Raw genomic sequence first — 23,875 nt, forward strand, 5'->3', positions numbered from 1 at the left:
AAGAAGGCCTTGGCCTTATGCTTGGAAGGGTGGAGGGACAGCACAAAAGAGGAAGAACCTGGATGAAATAGGATTGACTCAGAGATTGGGGTAATAGGGATAAATATTTCAGAGATAATGAAGCTGGCTCAGGAGAGAACAGGATTCTGAGCTGCTGTACTTAGAGTTGCTATGATTCACAAGCGGCACAACAACAACAATTGACAGTGAGTTAATAAACTCCAGCTAAGCAAATACTCAGAGGGCTCCCAGGTGTGCGGTAAGATCATCTAGGAATAACTGAACCAAGCAGACAGGATTTCAAATACACTGCTTTTCTCTCCTTTCTGGTGCTATCATGAGGATGAAGGCTTTTATATATCCTTTAATATGATGATAAACCTGAGAAAGCATCAAATGTGCATGGCCCTTGGCGGAGAGATAGATTTATCCTGTCAGATTTGAATAGAGAGCCACATCAGGACCCTTGTTATTAACACTGTGTGCTAGTGATTTCTTCACCCATTCCACCATTCCCTGAACAAAATGCTACTGACCACATACCATTAAAATACACTAAAGGAGCTCTGGTGGTGTAGTCTGTAAGGAGTGGCACTCTTAATCTAAAGGTGACACCTCTGTGGTGGTTCAAATCTATCAGCAGCTCCAAGGGAGGAAGATTGGCATCTCCTTTCACATGATTTACAGCTTCCAAAAACCCACTGGAGAATCAATCAGCTGCAAGTCAGGTCTAACTGGACAGCAATTAGTGGTTAGTTTATTATTATTATTTGGGGGAATAAAAATAAAGATAAAAAATTTTACCTAAATAAAATTTTTATTTTATACTGATTTACTTATAAAATTCATATTTACCTATAAAATTCATATACATTGTTTTTCATATTGGATATTTCCCATTTTCCTATTTTTTAAAATAAAAAAAATTTATTCTGATTTATTTACAAAGTTTGGATACATTGTTTTTCACAAATGATTTTTTCCCATAAAGATATAAAATCAAGAAGAGGAAAAAAAGTTATACCTAAAGCAAAGAGAAGGGTCCACGATGACTCAGTTGACAAAACACATTGCTGCTAACTGAAAGGTCTGTGGGCCAAACACACTAGTCTCTCCACAGGAAAAAGTGAGGCAGTCTAAAGATTCACATCCTAGAAAAAACCCTAGGGGGCTGGGGAGGGGAAGTGCAGTTCTACTCTGTTCTGGATGGTTCTGTAATTGTGGCTTTTGGTGACTTTGGTGAAAGAAAAGAATTTAATCCCAATAATTACAAATTAAGCATAGTACACAAGAGTCCTCTTAACATATGAAACCAAACCCATTTCAAAGTTTAAAAGAAGGTAAGATCTTTTTAAAGGTTTTAGAGTAAATGGAACTTAAAGAAGAGGAAATCTATTTAGGAGCAAAGGTGGGTACAAGGACAGGAGGAATGGATGATGGCAGAAAGTGTAAGATTAATTCAGGCTACGGGAAAAGGAGAGATTGAAGCAACTTCAAACTTCTAGACAAACCATGGAGACTAGTCAAGGTGAAACTACAGGCAATTTAGAATTTGTACTCTTCTTGGTAAGTAATGGAGAATCATTAGAGGGTTCTTTTTATCAGAAGAGTGACACAATCTTCAGAAAAGAAAGCTTAGTCTGATCACGTTATGTGTAAGGGAGAACTGTACATATCCCAGATTCCAACATCTTCAGAGTTGGGAATTGTTCTGAGTACCCTGAATCTTTTCACCCCTCACAAAATGTGGAAGGCGGCCTGGAGTGGGGTCCAAATATCTTTTTAGAAATACCACTTTATCTGTGCTGGTTCTGCTCAAGAAACAATGATTATATTTGAACCAGGCAAGCTCCTGACAATGGCAGGGAACTTCAGTGAGGACACCATATATACACTATATACTATATATACACTATATGCATAGATATAGATGATAGAGATAGAGATAGAGTTAGAGACAGAGACAGAGATAGAGATATAGAGACAGAGTAGAGATAGATTCTATAGACAGAGAGATAGAGATTGAGATGATAGATATAGAGATAAAGAGATGATAGAGAGATAGAGACAGAGATATAGATTCTATGGACAGAGATATAGAGATGATAGATATAGAGATAAAGAGATGATAGAGACAGAGATAGAGAGATATACACACACTAGCAACAGTGTCTCTCTGGAGACTAAGGTGAGCCGGATACAGGCCATGATTTTTGCAATCATGGGAGGATAGAAGGAGAATTGATGCCTTTGAGCTGTGGTGCTGGAGAAGAGTATTGAATGTACCATGGACTGCCAAGAAAACAAACAGATTCATCCTGGAGAGGATTAAACCAAGCAACTCCTTGGAGGCAAGGATTCTGGGGCTTCACCTGACATACTTTGGACATGTAAGGAGAGACAGGTCTTTAGAGAGGGACATCATGCTGGGTAGAGTAGAGGGACAGCGCAGGAGGGGAAGATCCTTTATGAGGTGGATTGATTCAGTGACTGGGGTAATCGGGATGGGTGTGTCAGAGGCAATGAGATTGGCACAGGATAGAGCAGGGTTTAGGGCTGTTGTACATAGGGTCGCTATGAGTCACAAATGACTAAACGGCACATAACAACAACAACAACAACATATAGGACACTATATATATTATCCACTCTATATATACTTTATATTGCAAAACTGTTCTACTCCTCAGCCTCATCTTCTTTTTCACCACAGCTGACATCTATTGAACATAGCTCTCCACTTACTACTTGTTACTGACTTTATCTTTCTGGTAATAGAAATTAGAAGAAAATGGTCAACGTTTATATATATGATTAGCACAATACATTGTTTGTAGATTCTCTTCAGTTTATAATATTCCACATCCAGACCAAAATTTCCCACCCTCATTCTGTAATTCAGCTCAGAGCTAAATACAGGTATAATCTGGAGCTTCAGTCTAGTTTTACCTTGGGATATTAGCAATATTTGAGTTTGGATCTCTTTGTTCCATTCATTCTTTAAATGCTGAAGGATAATCTTCTATACCTGCTATACCTTCAATACTTTCTATACCTTCTACACCTTCATGAGCAAGCCAAACATATTTGCTGATCTCACAGATGATTTTGGTCAGAATGCTGGAAGTTAGAAAGCTTTGCCTCAAACTTCTGTATAGAAGATTTGATTCAGACACTAATGAACCTAGGACCTTGGCCTATCCTCTAAGCTTCTCTATGCCTTAATTTTCTTCATTAAGAATACTATATGCTATATGGTACCACTGTTGTAGAATGAGGCTGACATCAGGGTGCAGTTAAGACTGAGAAAAACTGGATAAATTATGTTTACTGCATTGAAACCAATGAGGGAGAGAATAGTTTAAAAGTAAGATATCTTAAGGCATTATGATTATCATAAGAGTCTGGAATGAGGGTTGCAGAGTGGAGTATACCCGGGTTTGGGGTGGGGGTGGGGGTGTACTGGAGGATTGTATAACAATCAAGGAGTTTTTCTTTTGCTTTTCAAGGAGAAGAGCGAACTAGGGGTAGGGGTGGGGCAGAAAGAAAAGTGCAACAATGAATGAATGGAAATTCAAAATCTCTGTAGATGTTCATTGAAATTAATAATAAAAAAAAGAATTAAGAAGAAATTCACCTGGGAAGTCTCAGCTCTCCATTAAAGTCTATAATTTCCAGAGTTTCAATGAGTGAAGTCTTGCTGCACCCAGATACTTTTCCCATCTCCCTGTCTCAGCTCTTTCTGCCCTCCAGAACTGAAAGGCTTAAGCTTCAGTGGACATGACTCACCACACCACAAGCCCTTTCACGATGACGATAATTGGAGTCATTCTCACGTAGGCAAGACCAACTCTCAAGAGGGTTCCATAAGTTTGCTTGACACTGTTTGCTCAGTGTCATTCTGAATTTAAATTTGGTCAATTTTTTTACAGTTTTTCTGTTTGTAGTTGTTGTTAAGTGCCATCAAGTCGTAGATGACTCATAGAGACCCTGTGCACGAAAGGCCTGAGCACTGATCATAGAGTTTCTAGAGGCAAGCCATTTCGGAAGTGGATGCCACTCCTGTTTCCAAGCTTGTTTTAATTGGGAAGCTCCACCAAACACTGTCCACCATGGGTGGCCATTATCATATTTGGCACATGAGTGTCACAGTTTTTAGCATCACAGCAACCACAAGTTGCCTCTGCACAGCAAATGGATAGACAAGTGCTATATACCACAGAGAAGAATGTTTGGCAAAAGCAATTTAAACAGGCCTGAGGGCCGCAGATTAAAATAACTACCTTGGGCTTGGTAGCATAACTTTCTGTCTACTAGGCCAGCATAGCTCTCTCTATGTTGTCGTTGTTATTGTTGTTAAGTGTCATCGAGTTGTGGATGACTCATAGTGTCCCTATGCATGAAAGGCCTGAGCACCGATCATAGAGTTTCTAGAGGCAAGCCATTTTGGAAGTGGTTGCCACTCTTGCTTCCAAGCTTATTTTAGAGTACTTAATACCTCCTAAGCTCTGGAGACTAAGGTGTGTTTGATACAGGCCATGGTTTTTGCAATCACTTGTTATGTATCAGAGAGTTGGACAATGACCAAGGAGGATAGAAGGAGAATTGATGCCTTTGAGCTGTGGTGCTGGAGAAGAGTATTGAGAATACCATGGACTGCTAGGAAAACAAACAGATTTGTCCTGGAAAGGGTTAAACCGGGTGGCTCCTTGGAGGCAAGGATTCTGAGGCTCCGTCTAACATACTTTGGACATGTTGTGAGGAGAGACCGGTCCTTAGAGAGGGACATCATACTTGGGAGGGTGGAGGGACAGCGCAGGAGAGGAAGGCCCTCTATGAAGTGGATTGATTCAGTGACTGGGATAATTGGGACGGAAGTGTCAGAGACAGTGCGATTGGCACAGGACAGAACGGAGTTTAGGGCTGTTGTACATAGGGTAGCTATGAGTCGCAGGTGACTCGACGGCACATAACAACAACAACAACAAGCTAATCATTCACCCCATGGAAAGCTCATTTTGGAGATGGAGTGACCTTTAGGAGGCGTAACGCTGACCACTCTTCCTAACAATTTTAACAGCTGTAGAACTGAAAGAGGCATATCCCAAGACTAAGGCCAGACTTAGGGGATAAGCAAAGTGCATAATCTCCTTTCTTTGGAAGCGGCCATGCCAATGGAGTTAGACTGAATTCTTCAGGAACTCATTTTCTAGACACCACAAAGTCTGCCTGAATTTAGGACTCTGTTGGCCTTGCTGTAAAATTGGAAACAAGATTAACTAAGGGAGTTGCAAACCACAAGGCATTTAAGGTGCTGTTTGTTTTTACCCTACTTTTCTTCCAATCACTACAGCTCTGGTAGTCTAATGGGTAAAAAGTTGTGCTACCAACCTAAAGGTATGCAGTTTGAATCCACCAATTGTTACACAGGACAAAGATGGGCAATTCACTCCCACATGATTTATAGACTCTGAAAAACCATTGGAGGATGAGCTATGAGTCAACATGAGCACTCATATGAATCCCCTTTGATCAGTGATGTTTGGAATCAGCCAATGACTAAGGATGACAGAAGAATTGATGTCTTTGAGTTGTGGTACTGAAGAAGAGTCCATTCCATGGACCTCCAGGAGAACAAATAGGCCTGTCTTGGAAAGGATAAAATCAAGTTTCTCCTTGGAGGCAAGGATTTTGAAGTTCCATCTGACATATTTTGGGCATGTGGCCAGGAGGGACCTGTCCTTGGAGAAGAACATCATGCTCGGAAGGGTGGAGGGACAGTCCAGGAGAATGAGATGATGAGATGGACTGACACGATAACTAGGGTGATGGGAATAGGTGTGTCAGAGACAATGATATTGGCTCAGGACAGGGCAGGCTTCAGAGCTGTTGTACATAGGTTGATATGAATCACAGGCAACTCGATGTCACATAACAACACAACAACAACAACCCTCAAAGCCATTCTGATTTTTTCCTTCCTCATCTATTATTTCTGCCATGCATCAAATAGAAGTCTATATTTTTCCTTTTGCTCTCCAAATAAAGCATTTTGTAAAAGGAACAAGAAGTTGATGGAAAGATTAGAAATTTTATACTAAATATCTGGAAAGGAAGAAAGTTATACACATTCTACTAATAAATACCCTGTGATAGTAATATGTTCTCTAAGCTTTGGTTTTTTCCTTTACAAAATAAAGGTGAAAGCTATTTCCTCAGAGCTGGTGAGACTTCAACATGATACCATACATAAGGATTCGTAATGTTTTTAATTCACAGGTTTACTAATTCATCCACCAGAGGAAGTTCTGTTGGCCTACTGGCAAGAAGTTGTGCTGCAATCCTGAAGATATGCAGTTTGAGGCTACCAGCTACTCCACAGGAGAAGAATGGGCACTTCCCCCCTGTACTTTTAACTTCCTCTGAAAACCCACTGGAGGGTCAGTTCCAACTCTGCAGTACAAAGCAATAACAATTCATCCTACATCACTGAGCACCTCCAGGGCTGTATGGGGAGTCTTGGAGGTGCAATGGTTAAATCGCAGGGCTGCTACTAAAATAATTAGCAATTTCCCCCCAAATCTCCAGTCTCCCCATAAGAAGATATGGCTGTCTTACAGGCTACTTCTGTAAAGATTGTGGCATTTGAAACCCTCTAGGACAGTTCTATTCTGTCCCATAGTGTTATTATGAGGCAGAACTAGTACAAAACTACAATGAATTCGAGTTTGGACTATGCTGTACACAGGAACAGTTTACAACTCCCTAAAAAATATTTTTGATAATATATATATACCTATATCTTGCTGTTACACCCAAGACTTGAAACTCAATCATTTATTTCAGTAACTCATTTTAGTGTTTGATAATCATTTTATCAAGCTTTCTTGTTCATCTGCTTGGTTTTGGAGGTTGTTTTTCAAATATACTTGAGTGTGGAGGGATCTTTACACTTACACTTAACTCCTTTCACCGTATTTTTTTTAAGAGCTCAGATCAGAAAAAGGTGTCTAAAGAATATATACATGTGGGAAACAGTGGATGCCCTTTGATTGTTTTGGTTCCCAGTAAAACCCCAAAGGGCATAACACAATTCAATCCCACAAACATCTAGTAAGTGCCTATTAGGCAAGATGTTATTTGGTGTGGTAACTTGGAAAGAGCTAGGTTCTAGTCTTGTACTCCACCACTAATTGGTTCCTTGACACTGGCCAACTCCATTACCTCTAGGGCCTCCTCTGGAAAGAGGATGCTGGAATATAGGATCTCTAATAACTCTTCAAGTACTAACATTTTATTATGTTAATGAGCTCAGGGCAAGAAAGGGAAAAAAAATCCAGCTCCTGCGAAAATGTAACAGCCTTGCCATTTCTGTTCCTTCTTTGACCACAATTACAGAAATTATTTAAAACATATTTCCATGTTGAGGTCTAATTACAGAATTTTCGAATTTTATTTTTTTGTTGTTATTGCCATTTGAATCCAAGTTGTTTTGCTCATTTCCTTTGGTGGAAACTTTTTTTTTTTTTTTTTGCACCGAATTCATTTTTTATGAGCGTCTTTTTAAAAAGAGAGTTTTAGATGCAAGCCTTCTGCTTCAATATGGGGTTTCTTGACATTTACAGGAAAGAAAGATATGAAGTCACTTTAAATTTAGGTCAAACGAAATTTTCATATCTGAAGAATTTAATCAGAAGGCTGGCGTCTATCTTACTGGTTTAAGATCCCATATTTGGCACATATTCTTATTCTTATGAAGGACCCTACCTGTCCCAAGGCTAATTCAGTGTATGTTAGTGTTCAAGATCTTGAAAAGTCTCATTTTGCTTTAAATTTAACTCTTTATATCCTGGAATTTGTTAGATAAAGCAGTCCGTAAGTCGCAGGTTGTTGTTGTTACGTGCTGTCAAATTGCCTGTGACTCATAGCGATCCTATGTACAACAGCCCTAAACCCTGCTCTATCCTGCACCAATCTCACTGTCTCCAACACACCTTCTCCCATTACTTTGATGACTGAATCAATCCATCTCATCGAGGGTCTTCCCCTCCTGCACTGTCCCTCCACCTCCCCAAGCATGATGTCCCTATCCAAGGACTGATCCCTCCTTGCAACATGTCCAAAGCATGTCAGACAAAACTTCAGAATCCTTACCTCCAAGGAGCAGCTTGGTTTCAGCCTCTCCAGGATGAACCTGTTTGTTTTCTTAGCAGATCATGATATATTCAATATTCTTCTCCAGAGAGCTGGACAATAACTAGGGATGATAGGAGAATTGATGTCATTGAGCTATGGTGTTGGAGAAGAGATGTTACAGGTAGTCTAACAGATTATATTTGCTTTATTACCCTAGTCCAGTCAATTCAGGAATTATCAAAAGACTCAACATATTTTAAAATTAAATAGACTGCCAAAAGAACATGAAGTCTTTCTTTGAGGAAGTGTAACTAGGATGCTTCATAAAGAATAGCAGGAATGGTGAATCTTTATCTCATATACTTGGACATGTTGTCAGGAGGACTCAGTACTTGGAAAAAGACATCTTATGGGGAAAAGTGGAGGCTTAGAGAGAAGAAGACCTTCAACAAGATGAACTGACATGGTGGTTGTAACAACGGTCTGGCACATATCAGAGATTATGAGGATGGTGCGGGATAGCCAAGATCTGTTTGTTGTTCAGAGGGTTGCTATGAGTTCTAGTCAATTCGATGATACCTAACAATAATGTTCAAACCTTACCAATCAAGAATTTATGCACATTCAAAGATGTGTAGGCACATGTAAATTAATGTTATAATCCACACTTAAGAATTTTTTTGTATTCTTAGGAAGATCTTCTAAGCACATTAATAAAGATGTTTTGCATTAAAATATAACAACCACAAAGCACTTTATCTAAATTATTCTGTTAGTCACCAAAGTCAATATTTACAGTAGGCCCTCTTTTCAGGATATGACTTTAGTGAATTTTTGTGACACTAATATTTATTTCAGACTAATTTATAAATATTGTACAATTCTAGGTTTTTCTAATTTATGTCTACTGGTGACTTAACAGAAACTAATTACTTCGTTTGTATGCAACATACCATGTTTCAAAATATGATTTCTTTGATCATAGCTGGACAATGACTGGGGAGGACAGAAGGAGAACTGATGCATTTGAGCTGTGGTGCTGGAGAAGAGTATTGAATACACCATGAACTGCTAAGAAAATGAACAGGTTCATCCCGGAGAAGGTTAAACCGGGTTGCCCCTTGGAGGCAAGGATTCTGAAGCTTCGTCTGGCATACTTTGGATATGCTGCAAGGAGGGACCAGTTCTTGGAGAGGGACATCATGCTTGGAAGTGTAGAGGGACAATGCAGGAGAGAAAGACCTTCTATAAGGTGATTGACTGGGGTAATGGGGGTAGGTGTGTCGGAGACAGTGAGGTTGGCACAGGACAGAGCAGGGTTTAGGGATGTTGTATATAGGGTTTCTACAAGTCGCAGGCAACTCAATGGCACATAACAACAACAACAGTATAAATTTGGCTTTAGGCAATGACTTGAGATAATTTTGAAAGTATAATAACAGCAAGAATATTTGAGATGAGTGTGGGTAAATGGAAGGAAAGAATCACATAGAAGAATGAATCTATTCATGCAGTTTTAAGGCAGGTGGGTGCCAAAGAGTCACACTAGTATGTCTAAATCAATTCAGTGCATTAATTCATTGCTATGGATTTGGAACAAGCTCAATTGAACCTTTATTGGGTTTCCAAGATTGTAAACCACCTGGAAAAAGATTGCCAATCTTTCTTCATTGGAGCTGCTGGTGGATACAAACTGTCAGAGAGGTGGAGTCTTTTTGCTTAGCAGTGCAACTTTCTATGGATTATATTATCACTTAGTTTGGTAAGAATATAACCAAGAGTTAAGAAGCATGTCTCTTGATTCTCAGTCCAGGCTGGTTTAACTACATTGACAAGAAACAAAAAGAAGACTAAGTTCATGTCTAACCTAGTCAATCCTGAGTTACAGTGACCTTCAAGGACAATGGATCAGTGCCTCATTGAGTTTCTAAGGCTGCAATCTTTACCAAAGCAAACTACCATTTTTTTTCTCCTCTAAGCTGCAGGTAGTGGGTATTTACCATTGATGTTTCTGTTATCAAGCATGTGCTTGACCGTTGAGCCAGCAGAGTGCCTTTAACAACACTAGTCTTGATTTTGTAACAGGATCTGATCTCACTCCAAATCCAGCTTCTTGCTCTTCTAGCAATTTTTGTTGCTGCTGATTTTGGGTTTGGTTTTGGTTTTTTTTTCTGTTATCCCACCCTCTAAACTTCATACCACTCTTCTGCACATAAATCTACATCAACCTTGGTTCCTCTTTTAAATAATTATCCTTGTGAGACCAAATTGGCAATGACAACATGGAAGGTTGGCTGGGAAGCTCAGAAGGTGGTAGAATAACATGGCAATGTCACTGATTTGTACATGTGCAAATGCTGAAATGGTGTATCTTTGGTTGTATATGCTTATGCCAAAATAAAAAAAAAATGTTTTTTAAAGAAAAATTTTCAATTGCCTCCACACCAAGTACACAATCTCTAGTACTTCCTTTTGTTAAACATCTAAGTCAATGGAGCCTCATACAGTCACTAAGGTTGGTGAATAGGTATCTCCTTCCACATTTAGCCTGGTCCTTCTGCCCATTTCCATCACCTGCTCAATGGTAAACCAAGACTCAGAGGGTGCTTTGTGGGAAATCTATCCTGAAAGAGATTACCAAGCAACCTGAATTTCCTTCAAGTTGAGCTCAAAAGCCACAAGCCACAGTAACCTGATTCTGGAAATGTTCACCACTGATCCTGGCAGCTATTTTCTCTCTGGTTTGTGATTTTCAATGGCATCCCAAACAACCAAAGAGAAAGAGGGGGGAGAAGGGAGAGAGAGGAGAGAGAAATCACTTGCCTTCCAAACCCAGACATTTATCACAGTCATTCACACAACGACCTCAAGGGAGGTCACCACTACTTAAGAATTGGCAACGGTGCTGTGGTGAACACCAAAAGGCATTTTTGGCCTAACAAACCAATTAGCCAATGATCATATCCACTTCCTTGCTCCTTCCTGAATTTCTTAAGCATGTGTTTCTTGGAATCTAACTCTTTGGCCGCATAGACCCAAGTGACAAATCATCAACCCAGAAGAGCCAGTACTCCACAATAAACCACTAGCACATGTTGCAAGGGCCAGAAGGCAGAAGGGAATGATAAACCAGAATACCAAATTTGGTAAAAGGAAAAAAAAAGAGTTGTTTTTCCTGGATAACTAGTCTATTTCAAAGTGCAGAGATGGCACTTACATATTTGCAAAATGTTCTGAGATTTGTTATGGTTCAGGGGGAGCGTGGTGAGAGGGAGGCTGTCATCAGAGACAGGTTGGCTGACCCCCAAGAAAGTAGTAGCTTGACGAAGTTACCACAGTGAATACACTGGTCACCAGCCTGACAGCTTCTAGGTTTAGGTTTAGTCCACACATACCCAGTGATGAAAGACTAGCTTCCTAGAAACTGATTTTGATAATCAAACCCATAGAAGCTTATGCCTAAACCAGAGGCCAGGGCCATTGCGTAAGAGTGGGGCTGCCACTTGTCAGGAACCGACATGATATCCTTCCACCTCCTGCCCTCTCTGGAATGCTCTTTTCCAGGCACCTGGGAAACAATCTTGGAAATCTGAAGGTACCTAGCCAGGGAGCACTGATTCAGGAAAGGGAGGAATATGGCCATTGACGATCTCGTATCCAAACCAAACCATGCTCTTTCATGAATAAACCTGGGCAATCCTTGGACACTTCTGCCTTTGTAAAATTCCACAATGCTATCTTTCCTGATCATCTTTCTTAAAGTTCTTGGAGCCTGTGAGTATTAGAGTCAGTATCGGGAACTGCTTTATTGATACAATGGTTAAAGTACTGATCAAAAGGCCAATTGCTTTGATCCATCAGCCACTCCACTAGGAAAATTCCACATCATAAAGCTTACAGCTTTGGAAACCATGTGAGGCCATTCTTCTTTGTCCTCTAGGGTCACTATGGTCACAGCTCAGTGATTATGGGTAAAACCTATGTATTCAGACACTTCAATGGCACCCTTAATATCTTCCCTTAATTCTTATATCCTTACTTCCTTTAACCATCTCTTTTATAGTTTTGTTTTGTTTTTTTTTAAACAGAGAATGTGAAGGGTAGAGCTATTCCTAACCACAGGAAAAAGAAAAAAGTAGGAAAAGGAAGGTCTGTGCAAGAGATACCAGGAAAAAAGATTAGTTAGAATGTTTCTTATCATTGTTGTTAAGTGTCATCAACTCAAAGTAACCCTAAGCACATTAGCTCTGAACCTTGCCTACGCTAAGACAATCTCATTGTCTCTGACAGACCAATGAGTCAATCCATTTCATCCAAGTCTTCCTCTCCTGCCCTATACCTCCACCCTTCCAAGCATGAAGTCTCTCTCCAAGGACTGGTCCCTACTGCCTAGGTGCCTAAAGACAGAGCTTCAGAATCTTTGCCTCTAGGGAGCAGCTTGGTTTCACTCACTCCAGCACAGATCTGTTTGTTCTCCTGGTAGAATTCTTGAGAAGAAGATAGACTATAAGACCATGACATAACTGGTTTTCTTTCTTTCTTTTTTGTGAATGACTATTTATTGTTTATATTAGGAATAGAGGTGAAGTTTTCCTTCAAGGCAATGGCACAAAAGAACACTAAACAAGCTAAAAGGGAGAAGCTGGCACACCCTCTATGAATTAGGAAGTCCTTTGTGGAAATGTTAGAATATATTTGATCAGAACGATTAAGTCCTTTGAAGAGAGAATTAACACCACTTTCTTGTTTTTAAGAGTCCATTTGATTCAGGGCAGGGCAGCTTCAAATGACAGAGTAGAACTTACTCATGGGGTGTTGAAGGTTGTCATCTTTACAGAGGCAGATCACCAGATCTTTCTTAACCAGAGGATCTGCATACTTTTGCAACTATCAGTCTTTCAGTTATATATGTTGTTGTTAGGTGCCTTTGAGTCTAACATGACTTCTAAAGAGTCTATGAATAATGGATCTGAGTCCTGTCCTATCCTGCACCATCCTCATCATCTCTTGAGCATGCAGCTGATGACTATTTAAACCCAGCCACAAATGGGTAGAGATGAGTTGACCAGAACCCAAGCCAGATGAAGAGATGATCCAGGCTTTGAACAATGGTTGATTGCTGCAACCTGATGGCTTCCTCCAGATTTGATAAGGCTTATGGATGCAGATGCTCAAAGTTTCCAAGTTGAACAGAGGATCTTTAAAAAAAAAAAAGGATGTTCTGGTTTCCTCAGAGTACTGGTTCAAGATGGTTGTTATGTGCTACCAAGTTGTTTGTGACTCATAGTGAGCTTATTTTCAAAAGCTATGAATCCTTATCTATCTTGAACCAATTTAATTGTCTCTGACACACCTACTCCTGTTACCCTGGTCATTGAGTCCAGCCATCTCATCCAGTGCCTGCCTCTCTTGGCGCTATTCCTCCATCCTTCCAAGCATGATTCCTTCTCCAGGGATTGGTCCCTCCTGGCAACGTGCCCAAAGTGTATGAGGCAGAGCTTCAAAATCCTTGCCGCCAAGGAGAAGCCTGGTTTTGCCCTCTCTAGGATGGTGTACCTTTTGTTCTCTGAGCAGTCTATGGTATGTTCAATACTTTTCTCCAGCACCAGAACTCAGAAGCATCAATTTGTCTTCAATCATCCATAGTCTTTGTCCAATTCTCTAATGCTTGACAAGTAATTGTGAAGATCCTGGCTTGGATCAGATAAACCTCAGTCTCTGTATTGACATTGTTGCTCTTCAGAACTCTGGAGAGGTCCATGACAGTAGATTTTCCCAATGTAATTTGTCTTTGATTTGTAATTTTATCTTTTAATTTGGCTTCTGATACTGAGAGTTGATTGTGGAATGAAGCAAGCTGAAGCTGTTAACAATTTCAACATCTTCTCCATCTATCATGATGCTGCCAATTGGCCCAGCAGTAAAGATCTTTGTTTTCTTGATGTTGAGCTTCAATCCATATTGAATATTATAGTCCTTGATTTCTGCAGCAAATGCCTCAGGCCCTTCTCAGTTTCAGCAAGCAAGGTTGTGTCATCTGACTAACCCAGGTTATTGATGAGTCTACCTGCAATCCTGATGCCACACTCCTCATTGTAAAGTCCAGACTTCCAGATGATCTGTTTAGTGGGATAGGCAAATAAGCAATTGGCTGTGTAAAAGGAGGATATTAGGACATGAGGCATGAAGTAGCTGGCTTATACACTTTTAAGAATATAATTGTTGGTGAGATGATGGTAAAGGAACAAATAAAACCAACCCACAATATAAATGAACAAAATATAATGTCAATGAAGAACTATGTGGAACATAATGAAAAAGAAGACAAATATAGTTACCTTGGGCCAATAGATAACATCTTGATAGATAGAGAAAAGATTGAACTTATCATCTATTTCATCTTACTTGAATCTACAATCAACACACTTGGTACCAGCAATGAGGATACCAGAAGACATATTTCATTGGATGTGCTGTTGAGAAGCAACTCAAAGTGGTAAGGACCATATATGTTCATTTAAAAATGAATATGTGCTTGATTTAAGCAACAGTCATTTCAATCACTTGATAGACATCTGAGAGGTGGACAATGAGTAAGGATGACAGCAGAAGAATCAATGTTTTTGAGTTGTGTTGTTGCAAAAGAGTATTGAACATTCATGGATAGCTATGATATAGTTAAAACACTTCTTCAATACCACAGTTCAAAGACATCAATTCTTTTTCTGTCATCTTTATTCATTTTCCAGCTCTAAAATGCATAGCAAGTGACTGAACAGACCGTGACTTGAATCAGGTACAACTTAGTCCTCAAACTAACATCATTGTTCCTCAATAATTTGGAGAGGTCCCTGACTACAGACTTTCCCAGTGCAATACGTCTCCTGACTGCTGGTATCAAGTGTATTGATTATGAGATGAAGTAGTTGACAGTTTCCATCTATCATGATGTTGCCTATTGGTCCACTGGGAAGTCTTTTTTTTTCTTGACATTGCGACACAATCCATTTTGAAGACTGCATTGACTAACATTCTACAGGAAGTTCTTCAAGTCTTCAACACTTTGAACAAATATGGTTGTGTCATCTGCATGATGAAGTTTATTGACAAGTCTTCCTCTAATGCTGATATTACATTCTTCTTCATATAGCTCAGCTTCTTGAATAATTTGCTCAATATACAGACTAAAAAGGTATGGAGAAAAGATGCACACTTTTCCTGATTTTAATCCATGCAACATTCCCTTGCTCTGTTTTCAAAATAGCCTCTTGGTCTAGGTACATAGCCTTTTACAAATAGTAGCTGGAGTTGGTGTAAAACTCTGTACCATTCCCCCCACTCCTTATCCCCTCCCCGTAATACAAAACTATTTACTTGTCATTTTGGAAGCATGGTGATGCATAGAATATGATAATTTAGTTTAGGGAGCTATAGAGATTATGTAAGAGGCCCAGTGGTATTTTTTCTGAATTAAAGCCTATGAGGATGTTAAACCAGATCCTTAGTTAATAATGAAGATTTGTATCCTGACCACAGTTGGAAGTATTTCTAATGTTAGGAAGCAAAGGAGGGTAAGTAAGACTCAACACTGCATAATGAGCAGTGTCCAGGAGTCAGGCTGGGTACAAGCAGGAGAAAAGCCCAAGTGGAGGTTAACTTCAGATTCTCCACTGGCCTGAGAAAAAAACATATCCGGTATCACCTTGAAGTGAACTGGTCAAAACAAGACTAAGATGGGAGGAGGATTAGTGTTGTGTGCCATGAAATTGATTGTGATTTGTAGTTACTTTACTCTGTAGGACTAACTAAAAGGAGTTCATAGGATTTCCCAGAATGCAATCTCTAATGAACCAGATAACTATGGTTTTTCTACTGAAGAGCCACTGTTGTTATTGTTGTGTGCTGTTGAGTTGGAACAGACCCATAGGTGATCCTCCAGTGTGTTTTCAGAAACAGTTAATTGCACAGGAGAAGACAGCCCATCCTTCTCCTGTGTAGCATCTGGTGGATTCAAATGACATGGCTCTGGGATAGCAGCGCAGCTTGACACAAGACCACCAGTGCTCTAGATAGTTCAAAATGCAGCCAACCATTAACCATTGTGTCACCATGCACCCACAAAACAGGAAATAAGAAAGAGTTAAAATGAACCTTGTCAATCCATCAGACACTCAGAGATGATGGGTGGTAGGAAATAGGAGTCATCCAGTAGTTGCTTATAGATGTAGCTCATGTAAGAGTCATAAAGGCATCATGTTAAGTCTGAGAGGAAGTGGACAAGGGAGAAGGAACCAAAGGGACTGGCTTCTCCACTCTACCCCAAAGGCTGGAGACACTGCAGTTAACAAGAGGGCTACACCTAGAGCAGACCCAGCACTTGTAGAGCTTGGAAAAGTATACACTAACTAAGACGCTGCATTTCCTTTTAGAGTAAGAAAACTAATGACAGTATGTAACAGGGTTTTGGTGGGGTTTTTTTAAAAAGCCATTAAATATTAGAAATATCTCAAAATCCTCTCCCCAAAACATGTAATTGTTTAATCACTTAGATTTTCCCCTACATGTTTTTTGTTTACATATTCTCTTTGAGTCATCATCACTGAATATAATACTTGGTGTTAAGTACCATTTTCAATAGAGAGAAAACAGAAATCAATCCCATATTTTCTCTAGCAAGGTTGACCAACGTTTTTTTTTTCGTTTGATTTTTCTAAATTTCTTCTTGTAATAGGTGATATTCATTCCACTTGAATATTTAGACAGCTGATGAAGACAACATTTTCCACTGTGTATCTTTGGGTCCCTAATGGATAGAGATAAGACTGAAATGGTCAATAGCTTCATCATGCTTGGATCCACAATCAACACCCTTGGTACCAGAAGTTGGGAAATAAAGAGGTACACTGCACTGGGGAAGTCTGCAGTTAAAGACTTCTCCAAATTATTGAGGAGTAATGAAGTCAGCTTGAGGACAAAGGTGTGTCTGATTCAAGCCATAGTCTTTCTGATCACTTACTATGAATCTGCAAGCCAGACCATGTATAGGGATGACAGAAGAAGAATTGATGCCTTCGAACTGTGGTGTTGGAGAAGAGCACTGAACATCCCATGGACGGCCAAAAGGACAAACAAATTCGTCTTGGAGAGGGCTCTTTGGAGGCAAGGATGATGAGGTTTTGCTTCACAAATTTGGTAAGACGGACTGACTATTTCTTGGAGAATGACATGATACTTGGAATGGTGGAGGGAGATTTAACGAGGGAGAGGATAGCCCTTCAACCAGGTGGATTGATATGGTGGCTGCTACAATGGGCTCTAGAGTGTCAGGAAGTGTGAGGATGGCACAAGATAGAATGGGGGTCAGATCCACTGTTCAAATCGTTGCTATGAGTCATACTTGACTCGATGGCATCTAACAACAACAACAACATCTTTGGGTTCTGTACTTGCTACTTCATAGTGCCAATTCCAAATGACTGAGGACACAGCCAAATGACAATTGACTTTGGCCTGTGTCTTTGTGCTGTTATGGGAGACAATTTCACCCAGAAGTTAGTAGGAATGTCCCTGCCTTTCCTATATTAAGATTGTTCCTGAAATAACACAACTCTATAGAAATGAAGGATTGACAGAATGCCTTCAGCAACAGACTGTGTCAGAGACAAGGATGGCACAGGATCTGGCAGGTTCAGTTCTACGTTTATAGGGTTGCTGTGAGTTTTACTCGACTCGACAGCACCTAACAACACACAAATAACAACAACATAGAAATGATGACAATTCAATTGTCCCTTCCTCAGATTCCAAAAAATTCCCATGGTCAGTCATTCCAGTGTCACTGGAGAGGGAAGATGGGTGAGGGGAGTGGCCTTGACTGATTATTACTAAAATATCTCACTTTTGTAAAATTTACAGTTGTTTGACAGCTGGGCTATGGAAGGGCCTCATGCAAGTGAGACAGAGGTGGAGGGGTCCTGAAGTTTAAGCCTTGTCACCCTCACAGTAAATCCAGGTCTTAAATCTCGAAACACCAGACTTCTTGATAAAACAGCATACACCTCTTGCTAAGCAGGATGTCTGAACAGGGCCTCCCCTCCACGGAGCTGATCTTAGGTCTCTAACTAGGAGAGGGATGTGGGGCTTGGTCCTAGATAATCCTTAAAAATGGATCCATATGTAGCTGGATTTGTCTGGTGCAGTGGGGAGGGGTGTAAGGCACCAAGACCAGTAAATATCTGTATCATAGGCTGATTAACATTGTGGGGAAGGGGAGGAAAGGGTGTTTTGTCTCTCTCTCTCTCTCTCTCTCTCACACACACACACACACACACACACAGAGAGAGAGAGAGAGACACACACACACACATGAACACTCACACATCCTCATATACACTCATAAACTCACATCCTTACATTCCTATACTCTCATATTCACATATAAACATCCTCATATATCTCATATATTCTTTCTGTCTCTCACACACATACACTTAAACAATTACACATTTTCATACACACTCATAAATTCACCCATTCACATAAATATTCATACACAGCCTCACATATTCACACATATATGCACTCTCACATATTCCCATATTTTCTACCTCCCTCTGTCTCTTTTTCCTCTTGTCTTTCTCTCACACAAAAACACTTTTTCTCACCTAAATTCTTACACACATGCATAAACATGCATATTCATACACTTTGCTCATTACGCTCTCTCTTTCTCTCTCTCTCTCTCTCTCTCTCACACACACACACACACACACACACACACACACACACACACGGACATGGAAAGGTTTCTCGAGTGGCTGTGCAGAAAGACGACATCATGGAGAGAGTGTAGAGTGGTAGAGGAGGGAACTGGGAGAATGCCACACAGCAAACGAGTCTGCTACATAGGAGCTACACTACTAAAACGCCCCAAGTGACTGGGCAGGACTCTACAGAAGACTGAACTGTGTGGAGACTGCTTTGTTGCCTAGGGAAATGAAATAACTAAATAGATCTATTTAGTTATAGTTAAATGGATCTGTTCCATTAAGTAACATTAGTACCTCAGCCCCTGCCTTGGAGAAATATTAAGCAATTTTCTATGTCTCAGATTCTTTAACACAGCTGCAAACAGAAATATCACAAGTGGGTAGCTTTTATGAACAGATTTCTTATCTCACAGTTTGTTGCTGGTTGTTGTTAGGTGCCATCGTATTTCGTATGATTCATAAAGAGTCTATGAATAGTGTATCTGAACCCTATCCTATCCTGCACCTTCTTTACACTTGCTGGCACACAAGAGCCCAGTGTCACAGTCATTGTGTCAATCCACCTGGTTAAGGGTCTTCCTCTCTTCTGTCAAACCTCAACCCTTCAAAGTATCGTGTCCCCTCCTAGCAAAATGCCCAAAGTGTGTGAGGCAAAGCCTCATCATCCTTACCTCCAAAGACCACTCTGGCTGCATCCTCTCCTAGACATACTCATTTTGTTCTTTTGGCAGTCCAGTACTCATTTTGTTCTTTTGGCAGTACAGTGCTCTTTTTCAACACCACAGCTCAAAGGCATCAGTGTCAATTCTTCTTTTTGTCAGACCTTGGGTAGGGGCTCTGTATTTTAAAGTTAGTTGTTATTATATTTTTGATGAACATTCTTCTAAGTAGTACAGTGCTCTTCTGTACTGAGGTAATCTGGGGTTGCGGGGATGCTGAACCTTGTACCATGTGGTTTCAAACAGCATAATGATTACCCCTGGTGGACAGTGTTTGGTGGAACTCCCAGTTTAAGACAGGATTGGAAGCAGGAGTGGCATCCACTTTCTAAACAACACGCCTCTGGAAACTCTATGAACTTTGAGAAACAATAGTTATTGAAAAGCTTCAGATCTTTTGTTCATAGGGTCGCTATGAGTCATGCTCAACTCAACATCAACAACAACAACAATTCACTGTCTAGCTCTCAGATACATAGAAAGTAATCAGAAAGACCATGGCTTCAATCAGATTCATCTTAGTAATCAAACTGATATCATTACTCCTTAATAATTTAGAGAGGAACTTCAGGCATTCCTGATGCAATACATCTCCTTATTTCCTGACTACTGGTAACAAGGATATTAATTGTGGATCCAAGCAAGATGAAACTACTGACAGTTTCAATCGCCTCTCCATCCACCATGATGGTGCCCATTGGTACCCTGCTTGCTGAAAAGTGAAGAAGACTTGAAGTGCTTGTTGCAGAAGATCAAGGAATGCAGCCTTAGGTGTGGATTGCATGTTAGTGTCTCACAGTTTGGGAGAAGTTGAATTCAGAGCACCAGCTCTTGGGGAAGGATTTTTGTCTGTCATCTCGCAGAGGGAGGGCACATCCTTGTCTCTTTTCAGCATTGTTGCTCAATTCCTGGGTGAGTTCCATGTGGTGTGGCTTCTATTTCTCCCCATCTCTGCTTACTTGTTCCTGTGTTTTCTCTTTTATATCTCAAAAATCATTGGTTTAAGGACACAACATACACTGAGTTAGTCTCATTAACACAACAATAACAACAAATAGCCCTGTTCCAAAATACATCTATAAGTAAGAAATCAAACCAAATCAAATTCATTGTCATTAAAAAGATTTCAACTCTACTCATGACTACCATATAGAATAGAACTACTTCAAAGAGTTTTTGAGCCTGTAAATCTTTACAGGAAAGATAGCCTCACCTTTCTTGTGCAAAGACAGCCTCACCTTTCTTGTGCAAAGACAGCCTCACCTTTCTTGTGTAAAGATAGCCTCACCTTTCTTGTGCAAAGTGGTTGGTTGAGCTCAAATCTGCAAACTTTTGGTTAGCAGTTCAATGCTTGTTAGCTGTTGTGTTACCAGGGCTCCAATCTATAGGTACAAAGATTATATTTTACAACACCTGTTTTTAGAAAACTCAATTCAACCCACAACAAACTAATAGTTAAGAATGAATAAGAACCCTTCACCAACTCTCCAGTGTTTCATAATCCTCATAAGTTCACTTGGAGGAGGCTGTCTTGTCTTTGTGAGTTGAGATCATTGAAGCATCACAAGATAGAATCACTTCTCTTAATCATGCAGGGCGGGTCAAAGTGATATATGTTCTCAACCACTGTGATCCACAGATCATCAACTTCCAGTGTCCATAACCAGCAGTGAGTATGTAACATTCCCTTGAATGTAGAGTGTGTTGGACTTACCTCCTAATGGGAATAAGTTAAGATAAAGACCCAATTCATTGGATCATGTTCACCTCTTGCACCTCGTGCTATAATGGGTTTAAAAGCAGTTGGGGATTTCTGTCAGGAATGAGTGCTTCCTTGGTGTTATTAGTCACTTTACATAAAGAATTGCACTGCCAAGCCAAAGGCATACAGTTCAAATCCATCACATGCTCAACTGGAGAAAGATGAGTAATCTCCTTCCTTTCAACATATAGCCTCTGAAAACCTGCTGGAGGATCAGCTGAGAGTCCATTCCAACTCCACAGTACACAACAACAACAACGTAGGCTTATTTACTAGTTGATGGAAACTTAAGCTGTGAAGGCTGACAGAGCAGTATTTGCCCAAAGACAAAACTCAGAAGATAGAAAGAGCAATGGAAATGAGAAGAATCAGAGTGAGGAAGTGGGGAAAGTTCGGTTTCATTATAAGTGTTAAGGCTAATGTTATAAAACAAATTGTACATCAATTGTTGAATGCAAAACCAATTTGCTTTGTAATTCAAATAACAATAAAAATTTCATTTGCTATTATCTGCTCAACAGCTTCATCTTGCTCGGATCCACAATTAACACTCTTGGTACCAGCAGTGATGAAATAAGGAGACACATCGCTCTGAGCAGTCTACAGTTTGGGACTGGAGTAATGATGTCAGTTTTCTGAACTTATACTTGAACCAAGAGGCAGTTGTCAGAACAGAGCAAGGAAACACTGTATGGTTCAAAATTGGGAAGGGTGTACGCCAGGGGTGTGTCCTGTCTCCATATCTTTTCAACATGTATGCAGAACAGATCTTCTGGGAGGCTGGGCTCTATGATGAGAAATGCAGCATCAGGACTGGTGGAAGATCTATCAACAGTCTGCGTTATGCAGATGACACAATCCTGCTTGCTGAAAGTGAGGAAGACCTGAAGTGCTTACTGCTGAGGGTCAAGGACTACAGCCTTCAATATGGATTGAGGCTCAATGTCAAGAAGACAAAGATTCTCACCACTGGACCAATTGGCAGCATCAGGATGGATGGTGAAGAGATTAAGGTTGTTCACAGCTTTAGTCTGCTTGGCTCCACAATCAACACTCTTGGCAACAGCAGCCAGGAAATTAAAAGATGTATTGCGATGAGAAAGTCTGCTGTTAGGGACCTCTCTAAAGTACTGAAGAGCAACAGTGTGTCTCTGGAGACTAAGGCAATGGTCTTTGCAATCACTTGTTATGCATCAGAGAGCTGGACAATGACAGGGAGGATAGAAGGAGAATTTATGCTTTTGAGCTTTGGTGTTGGAGAAGAGTGTTGAGGATACCATGGACTGCTAAGAAAACGAACAGATTCATCCTGGAGAGGGTTAAACCGGGCTGCTCCTTGGAGGCAAGGATTCTGAGGCTTCGTCAGACATACTTTGGTCATGTTGTAAGGAGAGACCGGTCCTTGGAGAGGGACATCACGCTTGGTAGGGTGAAGGGCAGGCACAGGAGGAGAAGGCCCTCTGGGAGGTAGATTGATTCGGTGACTGGGGCAATCGGGATGAGTGTGTCAGAGACAATGAGATTGGAGCAGGACAGAGCAGAGTTTAGAGCTGTTGTACATAGGGTTGCTATGAGTCGCAAGCGACTCGACAGCACATAACAACAACAACAATGATGTCAGTTCTAGTAATGATGTCAGTTTGAGGACCTTAAGTGCATCTGATTCAGACCATGGTCTTTTTGATTACTTACAATGCATCTAAGAGCTGAACAGTGAATAAGGATGACAGAAAAATAACTGATGCCTCTGAGCTGTGGTTTTGGAGAAGAGCACTGTATATTATATGGATGGCCAAGAGAACAAATAGCTACGTCTTATAGATGGTGCAGCCAGAGTGCTCTTTGGAGACAAGAATGATGAGGTTTTTCTTCACATACTCTGGGCATGTTGCTAGGAGGGACTATTCCTTAGAGAAAGACATGATTCTGGGAAGGGTGGAGGGTCAGCAAAGGAGAGGAAGACCCTTATTTAGGTAGACTGACATGGTACTACTGCAATGGTCTCTTGTTTGTCAGGAAGTGTGAAGAACGGTGCAGGATAGAACAGGGTTAAGATCTTTTGTTCATAGGGTCACTATGAGTCATCTTCCCTCAACTTGACGGCATCTAACAACAATAACAACAACAACAACAACTCTTAATGTAATGATATTATGATTTAACTTAAGTGGTTAACATAAAGTATGATCCATGTTACTTTTTCTGCAGATAACACAACCTTGCTTGCTGAAAGTAAGGAGGATTTTAAGTGCTTGCTGCAGAAGATCAAAGAGTACAGCTTTCAGAAGCTCTGGTGGCCTAGTGGCAAGAAGCTGCACTGCAATCCCAGAGGTACGTGGTTTGAATCCACCAGATGCTTTGCTGGAGAAGGAGAGCAAATCTCCTCCTGTTACCAGTCAGATCTGATTTGCCAGAACACACACACACACACACACACACAATAATAAGATAATAAAATAAAGTAAAATAGAAAAAAAGGCAAAAGAAAG

This window comes from Elephantulus edwardii, unplaced genomic scaffold, assembly GCF_000299155.1.
Source record: "Elephantulus edwardii isolate Elephantulus edwardi_28Jun2011 unplaced genomic scaffold, EleEdw1.0 scaffold00017, whole genome shotgun sequence".
Lineage (NCBI taxonomy): Eukaryota > Metazoa > Chordata > Mammalia > Macroscelidea > Macroscelididae > Elephantulus > Elephantulus edwardii.